Below are 16,578 nucleotides of genomic sequence, written 5' to 3'. Positions count from 1 at the left end.
GACCATATAACATGATTCACAGCGAGAAGCAATTATCAAAATAATTGATGTTCCTCTTGCACAGGAACATGAAAACCATTTGCTAAATCAACACTGGAAAAATGATCCATCTAAATACATGTTGCAACACTGTAGCAATCGAGTAATAAAGGAGCACAAACATCTTGGGCCACCGATAGAAGTTGTCTTAATAATGACCATACACAGTATAATGAGAATATCCCCCAGACAAGCACAGGGCAAGGCTTGCTGGTGAGACAAAAATGAGAAGAAATGGTAATGGGCTAACTCATGGAAGTTAATGAACAAAAGGGCAGTGCCATTAGGATGCTTGGGGATGATGTCTCAGATGGCCGTGTGCTCATATTGTCAGCGTACGGCTGGTCGATATGGCCAAAAGATAAAATCTTGATTTTTCTTCAATCATTCCAGATTATTATTGTTTTAATCTAATTTAATCACAGAAATGAACTCATTAAATATTTAAATAATAATACATAATAAATACATATAATTCAAATAGTCCACCAATTTTGTCGTTATAAAATATTATTTTTAGTATTTTGTGAATAATTAATTTGTTGGCTAATTGTTTTCATGCACAATTTGCTCATTCCATCCCAAATTTATACAGCTTTACAGAAAGCATACATTCAATCCCAGGTACTAATTTATAGTATCCCTTTTTTTTTATTATTATTATTAGAATAAAAGAGGGTCTGAAAATAGCTGACATTGAATGAGTTATGTAATAGATTTAAAAACACACTTTTCTAACTTGCTGTAGACTGAAAATGACATCACTGAGGCTCTGTTAAAGACGAATCCTGGCTCACCTGTTGGTCATGTGATGTTCACAGGCTGATCCGCGATTGGATGTTAACTGAGCCATCAGCACATTGGATATAATTTTCAGTTGAAATAGATAGAAATATGCATTTTTTTAAAGTACTGTATTAATTGTCTGTGTAAAATAATTATTCACGAAATTAATATTGACCGAATATGAACTTTTTACTGTGACAAATACCTAAATAAATAGACTATCTTGTTAATTGCCACAATTAAGTATTTTGCATTTGTTGTGAACATATCTTGTAAACCACCTTAACCAGTATTCTGACACTTTTGCCAAATCTCATTCATAATTTAAAATTGAATTAATCAAATAAATTCTATTTATTGCTTAGCTTTACCTCAACAAATATGAATGACTAAGAAAATAGGCAAGTTTAAGAAGTGAGTCTCCAAAATTGTGAAAAATCAAGCCATTCTCTTCACTTTGAAACACTGTGATTGTATCAACCATCGTTCTTTTGCCTTCTCTTTGAGACGTGTGCCTAAGCAACAATGAGGCACTCTAAAGAGGCTGTACAAGTCTGGAGACCCGGGCCACATTGGCTGTCGTTTGACATAAAAAAAAAAAAAAATGGTACCCTTGCTCGTATGCCTTTTTCTGGGTGACCTGCATGCACTCTTAGCTGACAATGAGGCACTCTAAAACAAGTAAGGAAACATGTTTTCTGAAATGTTTGTGACCATAATTGGCCTTATAGAAATTGTATAAATTGTTCATAAATCTAGTAGTTATGTATTGATGTTTGGCGACACTGTTATCATTATTATGCAGTTATGTAAGATTGCAATTTCAAACTAATGATTATCTATCATTGAAGCTCCTGCTACAATAAAAAAATTAAACAAATCAAGAACCATCGCTGAAACAGCCCAAATCATGTTTGTTTGTTTTTTTTTCAAACTGTCTACAGTTAAATATCTGCATGTAAAATACATTTGGCCCATTGGCTGTTTCATTTCTAATTAAATATGTAAACATTTCTAATCAGGAAGTAAAACTTCTCATTGGAAAGTCAACAGCCACAGCAAAACAAAAAAAATCTAAAGATGTAGTGATCAGCAATGGGTGTCAGTGGCTGAGTGAATGAAGGTTAAGAAAATTTGAGATGGTCCAAGACTAGAATGCTATCGTATGTTTGATTGCCATGTGACTCATGGATGAGTTAGCAACAGTAGCCTTCTTTTAAAGATGGTTTTCTACAGTGTTCTTGTGTAAGAGTCACTCAAGGTAAAACACATACAGGCCACAGTAACTTATATTTCACAACATCCTAAACAAGAAGCAACTACTTCCTTCCAGATGAAATGGGACAAAATTCACAGATTATGAAGGCTCCAATTTAATTTAGATTATGTGGCAATCTTTCCAATCCACATTTGCTGGCTTTATCTCCTCCAAAGTGAGGAATAAATAGTACAAGCATTTAGTTTGTGAATGCAAGCTCATAACCTGTGGTCAAAGAGACTATTTTGAAGATATTTGGAGAATAAAGTTTTTATACAACAACCACTTTGGCATTGTGTGCTGACAAGTTTCCTCGCAACTAATGCTGCATAGGGCGTATATACAATAACAAATCAGACGATGTGTTTGCGAGTGATTGAAGCACGGCGGTGACGTCCTGGGCTCAAAGCAGCAGAAGCCTTCCAGTGTGGAGTTTGCATGATTGCATTTCTCTCAGGTGTTCTATCCCCTTCACACAGTGTGACAGTTTTCACACACAGCTCATTAATTGTGGACTGTCTGTATTTGCAGCCATAGAGTTGCGCAAGTACTGTGACAGATGACCCAGACTTGGATCTCCTCCAAATCCACACTGTGAATTGATATTAAAAATTCAGCCCTAAGTTCTTCTGCTTGCCACAATATCACTTTTGGGCTTTTTTCAGACTGTCAGGCAAAGTCTGATTTTAATCCAGGCACATTGAAATCGGATGGTTCTTTTGTAGTCTGAACAGACACAAAGCACAGCAAAGTCTGTCCTTTTGTGGGACGGCGACCACATTTTGGAGGTAGTTTCATATTGGACTTTGTCTCGGTTTGAACAGCTCATTTGTATGTTTTTTGTTTTGGGACTGGATTTTTCTTCTAGAGTAATATTGTACTATGTCTTTTCCACTTTGCAATGATTGAACATTACTTTATTTTTGTTATTGTTTTACTTGGAAGTCATCTATACGTGTGATTTTTTTTTTTTTTTTGTGGATTCCTTTCATGCCACCATGGCAGCACAGTGTATGTCTGCAAGAAATGTCAACAAAGAAAACATATTTCCGGTGGATATGGCAGATATTCTAAGTCAACTTTTTTTTAAAAGTCAACTTACCCAAATTGGTTGACCTTTTTCCCCCCAGCCCTAGCTTACTTACTTCTACTTCCAACTTTTCTACCTTTTCATTCATAAATGTAAAAAAGAAATGACATCTAAAAGCAGGTTACCATAGTAACCGCCTCCTTGGTCCTGCATGCTATCTTGAGACCCACAAATCGCATCGGTGAGAATTTAGGGATAATAAACAAGTAAAGAGATTCCATCCATCTGAGAGCAGCAGGAGCAGTCAAATCCAGCCTGCTTGCAAATATAGGACAGCGAGGAGAAAGTAAATTTGCAGCCCAGACAGTAACAACCTGCAACCACTTAACACTACAGAAAAAGATTCCTAAAAAGAAATAGTGAATTAAGATAAGCAATGAAACTAAAGAGAAACTATTTATTCCAACGATGTAAACTAAAACAGAATTGACACACTCGGGGCTGCGCGCGTTCATTAATGAAACAGCCATAAGCTGCTGCTCCAATTACTGCGATAAGAGCTACTATGAGATTTGTTGGAGATCAAGCTGGATCTGATTTCAGATTGTCGTAGGGATAAAACATGTACGAGACAGTGCACGACACATGTAGACTTCTTTAATTTCATGCCAGAGCAACCATGGCGAACATTCATTTTTGGGGTTGAGCTCAGCCTCAATGAAATCCTTGACAGCAGACAAGAAAATATCATTGTACCCTGAAAGAATCATGTGAGAGCATAATTTAAAAATAGTATGATTAACAAGTGCCCTTCAGATTTAAGTCAAGCAAAAGACAAAAGGATGTCTTATTTTGCTTTGTTTGGCCTCACTGAAGAGTATTTCCTGGGAGATAGGATATAAAGATGAGATTAAAGATTAAAATGGGTAAATTTTCCCTTAACAGTTGGGTACTACCACCAGGGATAAGAAAAATAATGATAAACTGTTTCTTGGTTTATGAAAATCCTTTTGAAGAATTTAGCGCAAAAGAAAAGGATGAATCATGCCAATGTGATATTGTGATGGCCTGATTAGTGGTGCATTTTTCATTTTCATTTCACTGTTAGTGAGAGGCATTGCGATGCTGAACCCATGGAAACCAATAGTGAAGAACTTAAAGGGGAAATACTAAGGAAAATGGACTTTTTACTTTCCAGTTGTCTGTAAACATATACAGTAGTGGGGCCTTTAGCTTTACTGCACACCAATCAAGTGTGAAATTAAACAGCCAAGTCAATCTTTTGTTTGTATTCTGGCTAGTTCTAAAAGTGTGCCGTTTTGCACTTCTCACCCACACGTATATGTAACATTGGGGCTAATTTACATTATCGGCGCAGCCCTGCATCGAGTTTAACTACCTATGACTTGACAGTATAATGTAAAGACACAAACATTTTTGCCATGTTTTGCTTGAATGCAGTAGTCATTGTACAGTATTGTCCTTCGTTTATGGTTAGCTTGGCCACATGGGGGCAGCATAATGCATACCCAAACTTTTTTTTTTTTTTAAATAATAATAAAAAAATAGTGTTTAAAAACAATGACAAACTGAATTTATACTTATGTTACTAATGTTATTAGTAACGTTAATGTTATTATACTAATGTTAAAAAAAAACTAACTGCATTTAAATTCTAGGAACATCAAAATAAAAGGCAGGCATTCTTCATGCGACAGTTGATGTGAACACATTCTACATTGAAACCACACTCCGGCGAGGTGTCAAAGTGGCGAGAAGAGGTGGAAAATCGACAAGGTAGTCATCAAATTTCAAAGATTGTACGGAATCCTTTTACACGAGATGAAAGCGGATGATGTCATTTACGGAGCTCCTGTTCCTTCATTTTTATCAGATGTGAAGCTTATCTGAGAGATGCAACTTCATTAAGATGACGAGTCTTTAAATAACTGCAAACAAATGTATAAGCAGGAATTAGTCGGCCCGGAAGTCATTATCAGGTAGTGTGCATCTGCCCTATGATAAAATCGGCACAGGTTAAAACCTTTGCTGCTTCAGGTTTAATCACTTGTTTATTTCACTTTGTTGGCACGCAACTCGCTGTCCCAGAATTTCATCATCATCTTTCAGTGAAAAGTTGAGTAACACATCTACATTTGTTTTTTAAACCAGGGCACCTTTGACACGAGCAGAAAACATATCTTGGGGAAACACTGAAATGCTATTATGTACTTATTGTATTGGCCTGTCGCCTAAACTGGAAAATGGCAGTGCATTTTGGCATCATTGAGGGGATTGGGGCATGATTATCATTTTGGCAGCCTGCACACTTGGCAGAGTGGCTGAATTATTTTTTGCTATCTGGCTCCCTTGTTGTGTATGTGTGCGCTTGTGACAGGGAATGAAGGATTCCTTCAGGGCAGAGTCTCCCGAGTCCCCTCTCATCTTCCACTCTCGTACACTCCCCTGTCTTGTTTGTTCCGTCCTTTTCTTGCTTTTTCCGTTGCTCGTCTGAGCCGTATGATACTGCCTATACAACATGGCAGGAAGTTAGGGGAACACCTCTTGCGGGGAGACGCAGCGGATGTAAAGTCAGTGGCAATTTTAAAGAGAAAAAAAAATGTCCGCTGTCGACAGTCTAGTGATCCAATCTGAGCTCTTCACTTTCTTCACGGTGTGTATCCGTTTCCCTTGCTGTCTCTGATATCTTTCTCTTAGCTCCGCTTCAGAGCTATATCCTCTGGAATTGCCTTTGGACCAAACACTAGCCTTTTAGTGGCTATCTTTGACTTGAGTGATCATAGGAAGTGAGGCTGAGCATTGCATGCGGCATTGTTTGCTTTACTGTTGCTTTCCCAAACTTTTACTTCGGGACCTCAAAAGGAGAAATGGCTCTAATTCTGTCGGCTCACAGATAGACTCGAACGGTTGGGTTTCATTCAATGTGAAGTGGGCATAAGTTTGGGTTTAGGGGCTGTAGCAAGATGTTTGGGGTAAGACAGAGGAGGTGTTGCAGAAATTTGTGGCAAAATAAGTGCAAAATAGGGTCATTTATTCATATTGTTACTTTGACTTCAACTATCGATTATTCTTTTTTATGGGGACATTCTACAGAGAATTGAATACTGCATATTTTAATAAAAATCAAAAATATACTTTTTGATTATCAACATTTATTAGAACTTCAATTGAAATTGTGGCAACTATGTCAGGCTGTTAGCATAATTGTGTGAAGCATCATTTACATCAATCGCGCCAGCCTGTATGGAGTGCTCAAGCGCTGCTAGCTAGCAGCTAATTTATGCTAGACGCAACTATAACGAGGCCTGAGTTACTGATAAATATATATATATATATATATATATATATATATATATATATATATATATATATATATATATATATATATATATATTAGACAAGGTACTGTGATTATTATTATTAATAATAATAATATTATTATTATTATTAATTTAAACTGAGTTCTTTGTCATTCCCGGTGAACTCCGGAGGCAGTGCCTAACAGCAGGTACTATAGTTACATAGGTCCAGAACCAACCAGTCTAGGTGATTCCCTGCCACTCAAAAGAAGTCAGCAAGGATTTGCTTATTTGATTTTGATTTGACTTGACTTTACTTGTATGCTCCAACTCATTTGTGACACAAATTAGAATAAGCGGTATAGAAAATGAAGATTATTATTGGAAATTGACTCACTATAGCAATTTGGATGAGTTACCATATTTCCTTATACACTTTTTTTTTGGAAGAATCTAAACAGTTCAAATTTAATTAATTTGTTTTTGTGTGTTTGAAGGTATTTGAGTTGGAAACAAACAACGTTTCAGTCAAGTAGTTTGCATAACATGAGGCATAGATTCCCTCCCATCTACCTCAATAAATTTGGAAAAAAAAACAACAACCAATTTGCAGTGGTCCAAATGTTTCTTGGACCTCATTAGATTACGTGGCTGTAAATAATGTTTAGCCAGCGAGTGTGCATAATTGCCTATTTTGATGTGTAGGTCTCCGGATGCCGCTTGAGTTTATTTAATGTTTTTAATTTTGGTTGCATGGCCGCTAGCCTTACATGACGTTGACTCGCATTACCGTCCCCGTTGATTTGCAACCGTGCGTAGACAATGAATCATCGGCTAGACTGAGGCCGTATCTCTTTTAATCTATCATATCTGTCTTGCGGTGATGAGAGGTGACGCCACATTTCCAAGTCATCTTTTTTTGTCTTATTTCTCTCTGTGCCGTGTGACAGCAGTCAATGTGTTTTTGTCACTTGTCATCGTGACTTCTGAGCCTGAGAGCAGCAGGTGCCAAATGAAAGCGACTTTATCATCCTACAAGGTTGGCGGAGAAAATTGAAAATTGGTAGGAGGCACTGCATATTTCAGCTAATGATTTTTTTGATTGTGAAGTTACACATAAATCATGGGATCCATTCATTACCTCTGGTGAGAGGGTTGTGCTCCTTTTCATATTTATTCATGGGAGCGAGACCTGTTCCTTTATCCGAGCTATTGTTTATGTTATCGCTCTGATGGGAAAAGGTCGACTGGCCTGCAGCTGATTAGTTTTGCTAATTGACCTGAAAATTCGGGGACAAAGTTCACCAGTAATTTGCAACAAACCACATCAAATCATAGCTCATAAAAGGGGCCGTGTAGGTTCTTATTGCACGGTGGCTTTTTACAAATCAAGAACAAAGAGCTCCGACATCAATGGCCAGTGCTGAACACATCTATTAAGCTCCTAAATTGGTTTCTGTTTTGTAATGGCCCGTGTACGTTGCGGGGCTCTTTTAAGAGCCCATAAAATTAATCCGGAGATTTGTTTTAAAATATATTATGTGTGTTTGAAGATAACGAAAACGTGTGCAAAGCGAGAACTCCATTATGTACAGTGTGTAGTAGTACTCATTTGAGTACTGTAAGTGTTAACTTTTTCACCGTTTTAGTTTTCCTGATTTTGGGGGTGCATTGCCAATTAGTTTTAATACTTGAATCGGGTATTTTGTTGTTATACTTGAATGTAGGGTGGCATTCTTTGTTTCACATTTCAATTGTGTTTTTTGTGTCTATGATTGGAATCAGAATCCATTCACTGTTTTAAACCATTATCAATTAGAAATTTAATCTCTAGATATGCAAAGAATAGTGATGATCTACAGTTTTTAATTGTAAATTAAAATGTAAAACAATGTGTGGACCACAACTGCCACTCTATTCTTTTTTTTTTTTTTTTGACCTGCCAAACACGAGAATGAAAGCCATATCCCTTGTCATTTGATCAGGCAATATAAACTTAAGAGAGTTATTGGACCATTTATTGTAATTAAGTAACATATCAAAGGAATTTCACACCCATCATTCTGAATAAATTCTAAATATGAATCAGCTTTTAAACATTCACAGAAAGCCGGTTAGATATTTGCAGTTTCTAAAATTTAATGCATAAAGGAACCACAGAGATTAGTGCCATATCGTACAAAGACGGCGTAAGTGACTAATGGTTTCTTAGCATCCTTAATTAGCGATTGGATATGATTTCTTTAAGGTTTTGTGTTGATGTTAGCAAAGACATGATGTGATGGCAATAAAAATTAGAGTTTCAAGGGTGAGTAAAGCTAGCTGGTAGCAGCCACTGCTGTGAAGGCCAGCCTTAAAATTAGAGCGCACTTAGCACGTTTGGTGTCACCGAAGCAGATTTGTTTTGTTTGTTTGTTTGCTTGTTTGTAAAAGCATTCTGTGATGTGGGAGAGTGACAATCTTGATTCTTCTCAGAGAAACCCAGTGGGTTGGCTTTTATTTGCATGAAAAGGATGAATTCGGTTTAAAATTCTCCTTTCCTTTTCAAACTACTTATAGTATCAATATTGTGGTAATACTATTGTTTTGCCTTCATTTTTTGATAGATTCCTAACATTTTTAACAGTGTTAACAAGCGTTCTATATGACAAAAATACTGCACTATTTAAATGCTTTAACACGAGGCAGGAAGCAACCTGAATACCTCTTTTTTCCATTGCATTGCAAGTATCCCTTCAGACATTCTCTGGCTTCCATAGCTTGACTCCAGAGAGGCGCGTTCCCTGTTGGCGCCTGCCCCGGGCGCTGCGCCTCTTTTCGCATCTATGGTGCCTAGTCAAGCGTAGGATGACATTCACTCTTTATGGTGCAATACATGCATACCAGAATCAGATCTCTTTGGTGCAGTAGTGAAGTCTTCAAAGTAAATATTACTTTCTGCCCTGAGAGTAATTCAGGCACACATTGTGTTTTCATTCCTAAAATTGCTGTTAGTCGAGATAAAAAAAAGGGCATTTTAAAAATCTGCCTTGACAGAAAATAAGGAATTTTGTTTAACAATATTTAAAAGGTTTTATACTGTTTGAGAGAGGTTCCTAATAATTTTCAAAGCCAATTAGTTTCATGGGGCAGGAGTTTAATATCACAGCATACTGTAATTAATTTTGTTGTGTTGGTTGTGTCTCGTGACTCACTCCAGGAGCAACAATTTGTACAGTAGAAAGAGTCGAGTTCGCTATTGTCACGGCACGTTTCTGAGAACAACTTTACAATATTGAGTCTATTTGTTATTTTATATGCTATGGGTTATTTTGAATTTGTTAGGCCTTCTCACCACTTTTGGCGGCCTTTGTTACTGTCATGCAAAGCAGTAACAATCAGCGCACAGTATTACCTAGCAAAATAAATTCAGAGGAAAAAGGATATCGTTCATGAAGGAATGGAAAATCTCATGGCGTTCAAATCTCACGACGTCTCATCGTACGAGATTTCGTCACATTCCTATAAAACAGCAACGCTGTGCACGCCTCTGTGTGTGCATGCGCGCGCGTGTGCGAGCATGTGTGCTCCTAGCAGCTTGTACACTTCCCCTGTCATGCCCAATCATTGTCAAGAAGATCCATAGCACATACACACAGTCTCACACACAAATGCACATTGTCGCACTTTCACAAAGCAATTTCACTTGTTCACGCTCTTTCACTCAAAGAGATTTTGTCACTGGTCCATTCCTCAATCTTTGCCTCTCATTTTTTTTAAAATGTCTTTTTATTTGAATGAAATACAGAACCTGATTAATGAATGAGGCCTCTCACCGGCCTCGACAAAAAAAGACAAAGCCGAGAGACGACTAAATGAGCAAAGTAACACCATAGCAATGTGCAAGTTTTATTCTCTCATTCAGCTTTAAAGTGGAATGATTATATCGCACATTGCGCAATGTCCAGTTATTTTCTTGGTCTCACAAAGTTCTAATGTAGCATTCCTCTATTTTAACAATAAATGAATTGGAAAAATGTGGTTTGCTTGTCAAAATATATTAAGTATGTATAAAACATAGTTTTTCTGACTGTATATACGCTGTACAGCACACATATGTGCTGCCATTACAGCAGATATGTTTATCAGTCCATATGCTTTAAAACAATGCTTTACAACCGTTTTTCAATGACGTACTTCATAGTTTTAGAGCCATCTACAAGTATAATAATGTGGGTGCTGTTTTAATTAATTTCCGCTTTATTAATAAAAAAAGAAGTACAGTTTATGTCATGGCGGTAAAATAAAACATTTCATTTGATTTGGTTCTTTTTTATTTCCATTACCTATTGATAAAGAGTGATAAGAGAGTATGCAAGACTATTTTGCTGAAATTTTAGTACTGTAAATAAACCCCCAACCCTCTTTTCCTTTATCAAAAATCCATTTAGTTCTACTTGTCAAACCACCAAATCGTCAAAACAAATGTCTCCTCAAGATTTGTAAATAATTTTTGGATTGTTCTGCCGTTTCTTTACGTTCTGAAACATCCCACAACGCCCACAAAAATGTCTCCAAAGCTGATATAAAAGTACATCTTCAGCATCATGTAGTATGTTGTTCCTAGAAACTATGTTGAAGTGATGGAAGGATGATGAGCTTCAACTGTAACAGGCTGAGATCTTGGCTCATATAAAAGTAGTTTTTTGGCATCATATTGTGGCCTGAAAGTAATTATCAACCACTTTGAGGGCATCACGTAGTCTTTTTCGGGGGGGCGGTGGTTCTTTTTTTAGAGTTATAATGATAAAATGTTAAGAAACAGTGTGACAAGGACCGAATGCTAAAAATGTTCACCACTAAGTTCGTGATTGTGACGCGATCCATGGCTCACCTTTGTGACACTTCCTGCAGAATGACTGATGAGTTGGGTGAAGAGTTGAACTTGAAGCAGGTAATTGCAGTTCTTTTTCGGATGTGACACTGAACCCGCGGAGGAGGGGAGGCCACCATTCGCTTTGGCCTAGCAGTTCAACGTAGAGAATCACGAAATAAATGTGTCGCATGCAAGAGATAGATGAGAGTAACCAGATGTACTACCTTCATGTGTTCAACTTTCCAACACTTAAGAATACACAAGACCATTGCTTCTTATGAAAAACGGCTCCATTTGGCGATGTGACTTCAGGGAACTGAATTGTTTCCAGAAAGCCCAATATTCATCATCCAAAATCTTTTTGAAACAAAAGGAAGCACTCTGTTCCATGAACACATACAGCAAAATAACATTTGATACTCATTCCGTCAGGCGTTTGAAAGTGACTTTCAAGCATTATCGAGAGTGGACTCTCAAATTGTGCTGATCTCATTTCTAAAATGGAGAATTGTTGCCATCTACTGGTGATTGTGCATCAGTAAAGTCGTTTCCAAGATTGATCATAAAGTGTAGCAGACAGTAAAGTTGCATCAAACATTCCTCCGCTCATCTCCGCTGAAAAACAATTGCCAAGTATACTCAGCAATGACTGAGTTAATGTAGATTGATCTTAATTTAACCTTGATTCTTTTTTTTCAGGTAAATGTTGTGTTGAACTGTATTGCATCATATTTTAACTCAAATTTTGACCATTTGTTTGGTATTCATATATTGAAAGATACCAGTCAAAAGTTTGGAAACAGCCTCATGTCTTGATGCTCTATACTTCACTCGGTTTTATGAAAAAGTATTGAAAGGGATTATGGCTGGTGTCAAATGGAATTGAATATCCAAAATCATCACTTTCCAAGAGACTTCTTAAAAGGTAAAGAAGAAAAAAACACCCATGTTGACTGACCAGTAGCACAAATTTGTTTTTTTGATTCACCGAGTTATGAGGTATTGCAAGGTCAGTGATGTTGGAAAATGGGTATTTTCAAAGTAGGCACCTTTTCAACAGATAACAGCTTTGCAAATAATTTTCTCAGTCAGGTTGATGATACACTCTAAAACCAATTGGGTCAAACAAATAACTGAATTATGGGTCGAGAAAAAAAAAAAAAAAACACCAATGTGCAAAGGATTACTGAGGTCAATTCGACCCAACTTTCTGAGTTGTTTTGCTGATGAAGCAACCCAAAATGGATCAACAAAACAACCCCAAAATAGATCCTTCTGTACAAAACGACCTCAAAAACCGGGTTTTTTTGTATGAACCAACTCACAAAGTTGGGTCAAATCGACCCAAATATTGGATTAATAGGGTTATTTTTGACCCCAAACTGGTTTTGCAGTGTGTGAATGAAATGACTTTCAATTCATAATTGTGCATTCTCTAGTGTTAATTGCTCGAGTTCAATAACCAATGTGAATTTAATGGTGTTTCCAAACTTTTACCTGGCACCCTATAGACTACTACTATTAAATGTGCTGTTTTAGAGCACAGTCTTCCACGAATGATGAACTATTAAAATTTTTTTTTTTTTTTTTTTTTTTTTACCATATTTTGTTCGTTTGACTCGTAGTTAATGGAGGATAGGGAACATAGGGGAGGTTGCAATGTAATTGGGGGATTGGACAATTCTAGTGGCATCCACACTTTTTCTGGCATGCCTTCATTCTTTGCGGTAGGTCCCCGTGATAAACCCTTAAGGCACGTTGGCTGCGTGGGGAGCTTGCTCCTTCATGGCAGGGTAATGTTCTTGGTCAGGAAGACCACCGGTTATTACATCCCGATTGGTAATTTGGCTTTGGTGTAAGAACCTCGAGTAGACAACGTCCCTCCCAAAGAAATCAACATCAGTGTGATGTTTGCCTTTGTCTTGCTTTCTTTGGGCTTGGTGACATAAGACACTTCCAACCTTTTGCTTTTTTGTCTCTGGGTTATACTCAAAGATCCATGTCTCAATAGATCCTTTTGAAAATATTGACTTGAGTTATTAATAATGACTTTCTCAAGCAAGTTTTGGGCGCATTGGTCTCATTGTGGTTATTAGCATGTCCACCTCCTTAGTTAAAGGAACCCGGGTTCAAAGCCAGCTGGGTGGATGAATGTTTGTTTCTCTTTGTATGCCCTGCAATTGGCTGGCAACCAGTTGAGGGTGTCCCCCGCTTACTGCCCATGGACAGCTGAGATAGGCAACAGCAAGCCTGCGACCCTTGAGGATAAGCGGCTCTAGAAATGGATGGATGGATGGATAGATGCGTCTCAGCATGACCTACGACATTTATACAAGCATGTGGAAAATTCTTAGCTTAGGTCAAAAGCTTCTACTTGAGGTCGTTGAAGGGGAAAACTCATAATTTGGAATTTAATTTGACATTTATTTTTTTGTGGTACCATGTTTTGAATTTTTCCAACACACCTCCAGTAGCATAAATACGTAATAAGGTGGCTGGGCAATGTATGAAACATCACGACCATCACTGTGTGTGTTTGTGTGTGTTTGTGTGTTTGTTTTTTTCTGCATGATGAGGACCATATCCCCGGTTTTTGGTCTTTGTGGGGACGTCTTAGACTTTTGGGGACCATTTTGGTGCCACAATTCAGAACTTTTTTCATTGGTCAACACTTGCTTTTAGAGTATAGTTATGGATTGGATTTTGGTTGAGGTTTGGGTAAAGGTTAGAGTTAGGACATCTATTGTGGTGGTTAGGGTTAGGGGCTAGGAGACGTGTGTATGTGCGTGTGTGCGCATTTGTGTGTATGTGCCTGTCTGCCTGTGAAGCGGCAAAATCATTTAAATTGGGAAAAGAACGCAGGAATGTGTGATTCTGATCTCTACCAAATTTCGCTGTCAGAAAAAGTCCCCGACCAGCCGCCTTGCAATTTCACAGTGATTGGAGAATGAGCGAAAAAGGGGGGGAGGGGGGTGGATCTAAATGAAATACGACGACAGATAGAGGTTAGAGGCATACAGACTTGGAAACAGACTGAGAATGGTATGTGGAATTATTTTGATTGTAGATTTTCAATAATGCCTAAACATTTCTTGAGAATAAATCTTTTAACTCTCTTGGACATTTGAATATAGTCTAGGGTTAGGGTTCAGGTTTGGCATTTGAACCAAGGTCTCACGGCTTTCCTACTCACTTTAATTACCATTGCAAAAATCTAGGGTTTAATATAGTCCACAGCGGGCACTGTCGCTATTACATTTAGCGGCCAACCACCAACCACCATGACATTAGACATTGTGCCATAGTGGACTGGTTATCTAGTTTTTAATGAATTTCCCCATCCCCCGGCTTTCTTTTTATCCTCATCCTCGTGTTCTTGTGCAGACTCTGCACTCTGTATTGTCTGACTTATTTAGTAAAGATCACATACACTCACACAGCACCCTGTGCATCTCCGCAAATTATTTGTCATCAATATCATCATCAGAATAACTGTCCCCTACCACTCAAATGGCTCTCAGTGTTTTTAGAAAATGTGATTGTGTGCTCTGCCGCAAAATGTTTGTCATGTCATTGTTTGAACAGCACGGTTTTAATTAGGACAGGCCTGCGCGTGCGCGTGCTCACGGCTCCAACCTTCAGAAACTTTTCTGCATGTTGCAACAGTGCCCCCACATGGAGGACTGGGGGAGGACATGCTTTCAGAATACTTCAAAACGCTCTCTTACCTTGTTCAGTGTATGGAGAGCGATTTGTCCTTTTACACAAAAATGCATCTGTTATGTTCATGTGTGTTTTATGGATGCACCAATTTTCACGTGTTATTTAGATCCATACATATATTTACAAGTTCACCTTTTTCAGATCCACAAATATACGTGTGATTTTATGTTTTCAGGTCCACACATGGGAAATATTAACGATTTTAGTGTGTTTTTCTTGTATTTTCACATTTGTCATACATTTCCGTGGTCGTGACTTTGTAGAAGACGCCAAGAATGACAAGTTTATTTCACCACTATAGATAGCATTGTCTCGTGAAAGTTAGAAAGTGGTTTTCAAAATATTAAAAAGGCCAAGCAAACATGTGTGGAGTGATCAATGCTATCGATTTTTTTTTAAATACGTATTTTACTTAGGTTAGCGTTAGGGTTATACCCCTATATACCCTAACCCTAACCCTAACCCTATTTTACTCTAATTTAGTGTTATTTTTTTTTCTTGCTCTCCGGAGAGTTTGGTTCAGAGATTGCCCTGTGAATTTCATGTACTCTGTGATTCCTTCACTTGTAAAGCCCTTTGAGATTCCGGTGTGATTAAGAGTTGTAAATATAATTTTGACTTGACTTTCACTAAATATAATTGACTAAAAATAACACCTTTTTATATAAATGGTCGTATGATTTGTTTATTGTTTTTTTTTTCAAAAGGCTTTGCTCCAAAGGGTCATTTTTTGAAGAAAACAATAAAACATAGCTGTTAAAAAACACTAGTGATGGTATTGTGGTTTTAGAAGAGCTACCTTATTATACATGGAAAGCGGCTTATTATACATGGTCTGTTTTTTTTTTTCTGAAGAGGCCTTACAATAAATATTTTTTAAAATGCCTCTTTAATTTTTGACATAAGTTATGCAGTCATTTAAAGGGACTATATCACGGAAGTTCATGAACATTTTAACCGTGTTACAATCTTAATTTCTCACCATAAACACTCCAAAGTGTTGTTTCCCTTCATTTGCGCATTTCCAAAAGGGTTAGGATTTAAAATACCTTTATGTTTTAAACAAGAGAGTTTTATTCCTATTTTTTAACACGTTACATGTTACACTTGAAAACTGGAACTACATTCATTTGAAAAATATGAATATTTTGAGACAAATCTCTCCTCATACTCATATTCCCGCTCACACTCATGCTCACACACGCACTCACATTCTCCAATGAGACGGTGTTATATTTGGAAACACAATTTCATGCTATCAGTCCTGGCAAGCTATTCCATTTAGATAGCTGCCGTCTGTCTGCATATACGCGTGTGTGTGTGCGTGCTCCTACCTCGTGTATCTATTCACATGCTTCCCCGTACCGCCTGTATGTTTCCCAGAGTTTATTCCCTTTTCAATTACTATGTCAATTATTTTGAAAATTGGTCATGGTAATGTTTGATTCCAAGTAATTTTGTCGATTAAAAATGTGCAAATGAATTAAAAAGGCAGGGATATGATCCCACAGCAGATGATCTGCGGAACATCAAAATGATTTGAACTGAGGTATATGCACACACACAG

The sequence above is a fragment of the Hippichthys cyanospilos genome, chromosome 4 (genome assembly GCF_059441005.1).
Source record: "Hippichthys cyanospilos isolate Australia breed blue-spotted pipefish chromosome 4, RoL_Hcya_1.0, whole genome shotgun sequence".
Lineage (NCBI taxonomy): Eukaryota > Metazoa > Chordata > Actinopteri > Syngnathiformes > Syngnathidae > Hippichthys > Hippichthys cyanospilos.
This window is presented reverse-complemented; position numbering follows the sequence as displayed.